We start from the raw sequence: 9,205 nt of genomic DNA on the forward strand, positions 1-9,205 counted from the left end.
TTACAGAGCTGGCTGTGCTTTGGCCTTCTTTGCAAGCAGCTTTAGATCTGCAATGCACTTGGCAGTTGTCTCCTTTTCCTGCTGTACAGAGATCTCTGCACCACATGCTTCTCCACCCAGTTTGTCATGTGCTCTTGTTCCTTTCAACGCATCGTATTTTGCACAGAGATATGATAGTCCAGGCAGTTCTTTACCTCCTTCTGTGTTCTATATAGCTGTTCTCCGTAAGTAACCGCCAAGGCCATAGCACTGTTGTTCCACTGGACATCAAAAAGGTAATGGGACTTCTGAATCAGTGCCTGCTGTGACTTCTCCATATCAGTCGCATCCTGGATTTGTTTGATGGAAGCTTGTTTCACCTCTTCTAGTTGGGAAATTTTTTGCTCATTGAGTTTATCAGCAAATTCTCCAATAGAGGCACATTTTTTAATTACATAGACAAGTAACCCTACTATTGATACGGTAGAGAAGGTCTCTGGGGAAATCACATAAATTTCTTTGGATAGAGAATACAAGATAAGCCCAGTTCCAAGCACATAGGGTCCTGTTACACCAGTTTTAGGATAAAGAAACTGGAAGAATTCCTCAGGGGTCAGCCCAAGACTAACTTTTCCTCCATATTCAGGAAGAGGTAGTAGAGGGAGGGGCAAGACTTGGCTGTCGTGTGTGAAAGATCCTTGTTGCCTGCAATACCCCTGGACCTAGGAGGGCTGAGCTCTTCAGGCAGGGGGTACTCGGGACAGCATGGTGAGCGAAGGTCCAGGCAGCTCTCTTAGCGTCCCTGCGACCCAAACCAGAGAACCTGTCAGGGACAGGAGCAAGATGGCCACTCAACAATCATTAAATGTTTACTGTGTTATCAGGCACTGAACTTAGCCTTTACATTCACTATCTCATTTAACTGTCACCCCACCCCCATGAGGCAAGTCCCATTACTATACCCATTTTATACCCAGGGAAACTGAGGCTGGAATACAAAGCTGCCTGCCTGGTAAACCATATAGCCTGCCGACAGAGCCCGTCCAACTCTAGAGCCTGTCCACAGCCCTGGAAGAAGTACAGGGGGCCGGGCGCGGTGGCTCACGCCTGTAATCCTAGCACTCTGGGAGGCCGAGGTGGGCGGATCGTTTGAGCTCAGGAGTTCGAGACCAGCCTGAGCAAGAGCGAGACCCCACCTCTACTAAAAAAAAAATAGAAAGAAATTATATGGACAGCTAAAAATATATATAGAAAAAATTAGCCGGGCATGGTGGCGCATGCCTGTAGTCCCAGCTACTCGGGAGGCTGAGACAGGAGGATCGCTTGAGCTCAGGAGTTTGAGGTTGCTGTGAGCTAGGCTGACGCCACGGCACTCACTCTAGCCTGGGCAACAGGGTGAGACTCTGTCTCAAAAAAAAAAAAAAAAAAAAAAAAAAGAAGTACAGGGGACCTCTAGGGCTCTACTGGATACCAAGGGTGATTTGGTTTGGCCTGACCGACGATCTGCTCCAGATTCTACTCCACTTTCTCACACTATGTGTCTTTGTGTGGGCTCATATTTCATTGTGAAGTGAAAAGTGTAGTTCATAAAATCAAAGCATTGTCAGAGTTGTAGGTTACTAAGTATGAAATGTGTGATTTCCTTAAGTACTAAGTTTGACAGTTGCTGTCTCTGACATTTCACTTTGACACTTTTTTTTTTTTTTTTTTTTTTTTTGAGACAGAGTCTCACTCTGTTGCCCGGGGCTGGAGTGCTATGGTGTCAGCCTAGCTCACAGCAACCTCAAACTCCTGGGCTCAAACAATCCTACTGCCTCAGCCTCCTGAGTAGCTGGGAATACAGGCATGTGCCACCATGCCCAGCTATTTTTTTTCTATATATATTTTTAGCTGTCCAGATAATTTCTTTCTATTTTTAGTAGAGACAGGGGTCTCACTCTTGCTCAGTCTGGTCTCAAACTCCTGACCTGGAGCAATCCTCCCACCTCACCCACCCAGAGTGCTAGGATTACAGGTATGAGCCACTGCGACCAGCCTAAACAGCGTCACGTGGTGACACTTCTTGTTTTATGTTTATTGTGAAGGTACATTTTCATTTTTTCAAAATTTTTTTTTTTTTTTTTTTTTTTTTTTGAGACAGAGTCTCACTCTGTTGCCCAGGCTAGAGTGAGTGCCATGGCGTTAGCCTAGCTCACAGCAACCTCAAACTCCTGAGCTCAAGCGATCCTCCTGTCTCAGCCTCCCGAGTAGCTGGGACTACAGGCATGCACCACCATGCCCGGCTAATTTTTTTCTATATATATTTTTAGCTGTCCATATAATTTCTTTCTATTTTTAGTAGAGATGGGGTCTCGCTCTTGCTCAAGCTGGTCTCGAACTCCTGAGCTCAAACGATCTGCCCACCTCGGCCTCCCAGAGTGCTAGGATTACAGGCGTGAGCCACCTCGCCCGGCCTCAAAATTTTTTAGAGCAATTTTTGTGAAACCATGGATAAGTCAAAAATTCCTGTTATTCTCGAAGATGAGTTCTGTCATGGAACTAGTGCAGTGCAGACAGCTTGAAATATCAACAAAGTGTTTGGGAGGGATGTGGCTAATGAACGCACAGTACATTGACGGTTTGAGAAATTACGTTCTGGTGATTTTAATCTTGAAAATGAGCCACGTGGATGACCTGAGACCAAGGTAAATAATGATGAGCTGGAAGCTGTAGTGGAAGCGAATCCATCTCAACCTACACTTCAATTAGCAGCAAGGTTTGACATTACTATTCCAACAATATTGGACCAATGGAAACAAATCGGCAAGGTAAAGAAGCTGGATAGATGGGTACCATATGCATTAAACCAGAATCAGAAATTGTATTTAAGCTTGCCTTTCTTTGCTGTCATGACATAAAGGTGAACCATTTCTACACTGTACTGTTATGTGTGATGAAAAATGGATTTTTTTTGACAATTTCAAGAGTTTGGCATAATGGTTGGATAAAGATGAAGTGTCAAAACATAGTTCAAAACCAAATATTCATCAAAAAGAGCTAATGGTGTCTGTTTGGTGGTCAAGCGCTGGTATTATCCACTACACTTTCATGAAACCTGGTCAGTCGATGACGGCAGATATCTACTGCAACCAACTGGACAAAATGATGAAGATGCTTGCCATTAAGCAGCTGAGATTGGTCAATAGAGACAGGCCAATCCTCTTGCAAGACAACACTTGGCCACATTTGCACAAACAACGCTGTTCAAACTACAGACTTGGAAACTCTCTGTCATCCACCGTATTCACCAGACCTTGCACCAATTGACTACCACTTCTTCCAAGCTTTGGACCACTTCTTGCAAGGAAAAATACTCAATTCTCAACAAGCTGTGGAAAACACCTTTTGAGATTTCATGGCCACTTGCTCGCCAAGCTTTTTTGCTGCTGGCATAAGCAAGCTAATCATTAAGATAGCAAAACTATGTTGCTAGTTTAGGCACATACTTAGGTTAATTGTACTATTTCTTGTTTGAGATATAACAAACTAAACTTTTGATTCGAAATTGGATATTTCATATTTAATGACCTAAACACACACACACACACACACACAAAGAAAGAAAAGAAGAGAAAAATGTAATTCAAGAATATTTTGTAAATAAATACTCATTGAATCTGTTTTTGAATTAAATTAATATTTAAAATTGAATTGAATATGTATTCTGAGCTTTTAGTTACTTCTTTTTTTTTTTTTTTTTTATTTATTTGAGACAATCTCTTGCTCTGTTGCCTGGGATAGAATCAGTGGTGGGATCATAGCTCACTGCAGCTTCAAACTCCTGGGCTCAAGCAATCCTCCTGCCTCGGCCTCCCAAGCAGCTGGACCTCCAGGCACATGCCACCACATCTGGCTAATTTTTCTATTTTTTGTAGAGACGCAGACTCTCTCTTGCTCAGGCTGGTCTTGAAATCCTGACCTGGAGCGATCCTCCTGCCTTGGCCTCCCAGAGTGCTAGGATTACAGGGGTGAGCCACTGCGCTCAGCCAGTTAATTCCTTTAGTTAAAATAAAACAGAAGTTTCAACCCAAGACTAACCTTTAAGGTGGACTTCAGTGGTCCCAGGATCCCGGGAAATGTATTGTTCGGTATGTGCATTTCTTAGAAAAAAACATCTATTGTTTTATCGCATTTTAAAGTGGGTCCATCACCCAAAGGTTTATTAATTCCTATCGTAAAACATCTAACAGTTCTTTTCAAAACTCCAAGGAATTTTGCTTTATTTGGTGAAAAGCAACCTCCAGTTTGAGGCTCTGAAATTTCTGGGCACCGAGTTCAGCGCTAGATAAATCCTCTAGGTGGCAGCAACTCCGCCCATGGAAACCTATTCTGAGCCGGGCGGTGGCGCTCCAGTCCCAGCTGCTGCAGAGGCTGAGGCGGGACGGTCGCCGGAGCCCGGGAGTTTGGGCTGCTGTGACGCCACTGCATTTCAGCCTGGGCAACATTGCAAGACCCTGCCTCTTAAGATGATAAAAAAAAAAAAAAAAAAAACCCTTTTCTGCGAGCCTGGCCTTTGGTCGTTGAATTTTCTTTTCGTTCCTTTCTTCATTCCTCCCTCCCCTCTTTTATTTTATTTTATTTATTTATTTATTTATTTATAGACAGGGTCTCTTTCTGTCACTTATTTTAAAACATATTTAGAAATCAGCTCTGGCTCTCTTAAGTAGAAAAGGCGTTTTTCGGAATGGCATGGGACTAGAATCATGAGGAAGCGTTTGTCGTAGTCTCTGTTACCTATAGCAGAATGCCTGAAATTGGGTGATTTATAAAGAAAAGGCATTTGTTTCTTGCAGTTACGGAGGATGTGAAGTTCAAAGTTGGGGGCTGCGTCAGGTGAGAACCTCCTCGTTGGTGGGGACTTTAAGGGTCCCTAAGCAGCGCAGGGCGTCCCGTGGCGAGGGGCCTGACTGTGCTAGCTCAGGCCTCAGTTTCTCCTCATAAAGCCACTAATGCTACTCCCACGACGGCCTATTAATCCGTTAATGCATGAATGGATTAATGCATTCACGAGGGCAGAGCCCCCATGACCCGGTCACAGCTCGAAGCCCCCATCGCTCAGTACCGCTACGTCGGGGATTAAGTTTCAGCCCGAGTGTTGGAGGGGACAGACACTGGAACCACAGCGGGTCCCGAGGCAGGCTCGGCAAGCGGACGGAAGCCAGGAAGCCGCGAGGGACGCGAGGTAGGAGGAGCGACCACGACCCTTCAGCACGAAAGGTCTGGCGACGGCCCGCAGTCCCCGGACGCCTCCGCGGCCGCAGTGGAGCGAGTGTCATTTGAGCGGGCTGTCGCCTCTGCGTGCTGTGTTCCCGGCTTCCGGGTGGATTAATCCTTTGTCGGAAACTAAGTCACATTCCAGACCCCAGATGACGAAGTGTGGAGGGAGAGGGGGTCTCCCAGCCGCCGCTCCCGGGCGGAGGGAGTCCTGCGCCGCCACCGGCACCCAGAGCGCCGCGTCCGGCCGGCGGGGGGCGCGCAGGCTTCGCGGGCTGGGTCAGGGCAGGTCGCCCGCCACCTGCTCCGGGCAGGTACGCGCAGCCCTGGCCACCGGGTTCGCGCGGCCCCGGCCACCGGGTACGCGCGGCCCCGGCCACCGGGCTCGCGCGGCCCCGGCCACCGGGTACGCGCGGCCCCGGCCACCGGGTACGCGCGGCCCTGGCCACCGGGCACGCGCAGTCCTTGCCACTGGCTGCTGTGCTGTTAGTGTTTTTATTACCGCTCATTTCTTCTTGATTTCTTCTCTTGGACTAGTCGTGAAGACTAGACATTCTTGGTTTGACTTTTAGTAGGAATGCTTCTAATGTTTCACCGTGGAGTGTTCGGTTTACTGAAGGTTTCTGGGAGCCAGATCATCTATTTGGTTTAAGAATTTTTCTTGTATTCCTAAACTCACTAGGAGTTTTTGAAAAGAGAAATTGATATTGTATTTTATCAAATGCTTTTGGGGTACAAAGTTTTCCTCTCAATGCGTTAGAACAGAGAATGACCTTGACAAATTTTCTAATACTGAACCAGTCTTGAATTTGTGAGACTGATTCATTCATTCAACAGATATTTATTGGGTGTCTACTCTGTACAAGTAGAGTTCTCAGCACTGGGGATGAACAAAAGAGAATCAAAAAAGAACAGCAATGAATAAAACAGAATAAAGTGCTTCATCTGTGGCCATACCACTCTAAACGCATCTGGTCTTGGAAGCTAAGCTGGGTCAGCCCAGTTAGAACTTGGATGGGAGAACTAAAGTCCTGACCTGCAGAGAGTATACATTCTAGTTGCGGGGAGACTAACAGAGAGTAATAAGTGTTATGGAGAAAAATAAGACTGGGAAAGGGGATAAGAAGAAGGGTGCGTGCATGTATGTGTGTGTGGGTGTGTGTGTGTGAGAGAGAGAGAGAGATCCCATCTGTATAAAAAAAGAGAAAAATTAGCCAGGCGAGGTGGTGCGTGCTTTTATTCCCAGCTACCCTGGAGGCTGAGGAAGGAGAATGGCTTGAGCCCAGGAGTTTGAGGTTGTAGTGAGTGAAGATGATGCCACTGCACTCTAGCCTGGGTGACAGAGAGACCCTGTCTCAAAACAAACAAACAAAACAAAACAAGAAAACCCTTAGTGGGCAGAAAGTGACATTTAAGAAAGGGCCTGAAGGAAGTGGAGGAAAGAGCTGTAGACTGCCTGGAAAAGCACTCCAGACAGAGGGAACAGTAAGTCAAAGGTTCCATAGCAGAAACAAAATCCAAGATGTTCAAGGAACAGAGAGGACAGCTGTATGGCTGGAGTGGAGCGAGCAGGGGAAGGATGTGGGAGACGATAAGGGCAGGCAGGTGATGGAGGCCCTGGGAAAGACTCTGGCTTTTAGTCTGAGTGAAATTGAAATGGGGGAATCCGTACAGGGTTTCGAGCAGAGCAGGGACATGATCTGACTTACGCTTTAAAAGGATCCTTCCAACTCCTCTGTGAAGACTATGCCAAAGGGCAGCAAAGCCAAAATCAAAGGGATCAGTGAGGGGGCTGCCACCACGATCCAGGTGAGAGGAGAGGATGGCTTGGCCGGGTGGTAACGAGGGCAATGTTAAGAGTTCATTGGATTCAGAATAGGTTTAAAAGTTAGGCAGATGGGATTTGTAGCAAGACTGGATAAGTCATGTAAAAGAGAAGAGTTAAGAATGACTTCAAAGTTTTTGCCTTCAGGATAGATTTGACATTAACTAAGGTGGGGAAGAGCACAGGAAAAGCAAGTTTAAGGAGAAAAGCAGGAGTTTGCTTCTGAGCACGTTGCACTTCATGCTAATTATTGTAGTTGGCTGCATGAGGATGGAGTTCAGAGGGGAACTCCCAGCAAGAGATTAAAAATGTGCGAGTCATCAGTATACAGATGGTGTTGAAAGCCATGACACAGGATGAGCTCAGGAAGGGACTGAGTATAGACAGAGAGGCACCCTGAGGACTGTGCTCTGGGGCATTCCAAGGTCAAGAGGTCAGGAGGATGAGGAAAACCAGCAAGGGACACTAAGCAGGTGTAGCCAGAAGTAGCAGGAAAATCAGAGTGTTCTGAGAGAGGTATTAATATTTTTAAGAGGAGGGAGTGATCAGCTAGGTCAAACGTTGCTGGAAGATCGAGGAACATTAAGAACCGAACATCCAGCATCGGATGTGGCAGTGTGGAGGTCATTGGTGACCATGAAAGGGCAGTGTCATGGAGCAACTGGGACAAGAGTCCATTGGAGGGGGCTCTCCAGAGAATGGGAGGAGAGAAACTGAGTCAGCATGTAGAGAAAACCCTTGGAGACATTTTTCAGGGAACGGAAAGAAACAAATGGGAGAGCAGCTGGAGGGAGGGGTGAGGTGAAGAGAGAGTTTATCAGATGGGCGAGATACCATCAAATTATATATTGCGGGGAAAGACCCAGTGGACCGGGAGGGGCTGCTGGAGGCGGCCCTGAGAAGTTAACAGGCAGCAGACCCGGAGCTCTGGGGAGGACTGGCTTTTTCGGGGAGGCTGGACCCTCCGTCCGGCCCGGGGGAGAGGAGACCGAGTCTGGACCCAGACGGGGGAAGGCGGGCTTGCCGCCCGCAGGTGTCACAGGCGGCGGTTTGCTCTCCAGTGCTCCTGGCCTCCTGGCGAGGCCGGCAGCGGAGGGTAAGCACGCGGCAGGGGTGTTGGAGGTGTGAGGACAGAGGAGAAAAGGGTGAGTCAATTTTCTGGGGAGATAGTAAGAGAGAGAGAAAGTGGTCAACAGAAATGCCATAGGGTTCCCGAAAGCGCGAAGCGCCGCATGATGGTGAACTTGCAGGGGAGCGGCGGGGAGCGGCGGGGAGCGGTGGGGAGCGGCGGGGAGGGGCGGGGAGCGGCGGGTAGGGGCGGGGAGCGGCGGGGGAGCGGCGGGGAGCGGCGGGGAGCGGCGGGTAGGGGCGGGGAGCGGCGGGTAGGGGCGGGGAGCGGCGGGGAGCGGCGGGGAGCGGCGGGGAGCGGCGGGGGAGCGGCGGGGGAGCGGCGGGGAGCGGCGGGGAGCGGCGGGGAGCGGCGGGGAGCGGCGGGGAGCGGCGGGGAGCGGCGGGCAGGGCTGCCGATTGCTCGCCGGGCCCCGCGCTGGGCGGGTGCAGCTCGGCCTGGCCAACGTCGCTCTGTCTATCTATCTTTTCACAGAACCGAGATTTTGCTTTATTGACCAGGTCAAACAGTGTTTTTTTCCCCACTTAATGTCTGCTTTTACCTGTATTAATTATTCCCTTAAAGTCTTCTAACTTCTAGAGTTGAACACTTTATCATCAGGGCTTTTTATTTCTGTCTTGGTTTCAACTAGGTGACAGATTTTTGTGTGAGTCGCCCTTTGTCAACATCTCACAGCGTTTGAGCTATAATTTTCATGTTGAAATTGCCATCTAGAGAGGTCATAATTTTGATATTTATTTCCTCTTTCCTCCCTGACTAAAGTACTTTATACTGTTATGTTGTGATTAGTTTCTAATATTATTTTATTGCAATCAGCGAGTGTGTTCTGTGTGATTATTACCTTTTTTTTTTTTTCCAGAGATGGGGTCGTCCTGTGTTTCCCAGGCTGGCCTTGAACTCCTGGGCTCAGGCGACCTTCCTGTCTCAGCCTCCTGAGTAGCTGGGAGTATGGGCCGTCACCTGGCTTAGGGTTTTCTTTTCTTTTCTTTCTTTCTTTTTTTTTTTTTTTTTTGAGAGTT

The 9,205-nt window shown here is 48.1% G+C and overlaps 1 pseudogene; it reads right to left on the bottom strand.

Moving 5' to 3' along the window:
* LOC138392031 (ATP synthase F(0) complex subunit B1, mitochondrial pseudogene) lies at window positions 1-5,294 on the bottom strand (annotated as a pseudogene).
* Between the last annotated feature and the right edge of the window lie 3,911 nt (window positions 5,295-9,205).

This window comes from Eulemur rufifrons, chromosome 9 (assembly GCF_041146395.1).
Source record: "Eulemur rufifrons isolate Redbay chromosome 9, OSU_ERuf_1, whole genome shotgun sequence".
Taxonomy (NCBI): Eukaryota; Metazoa; Chordata; class Mammalia; order Primates; family Lemuridae; genus Eulemur; species Eulemur rufifrons.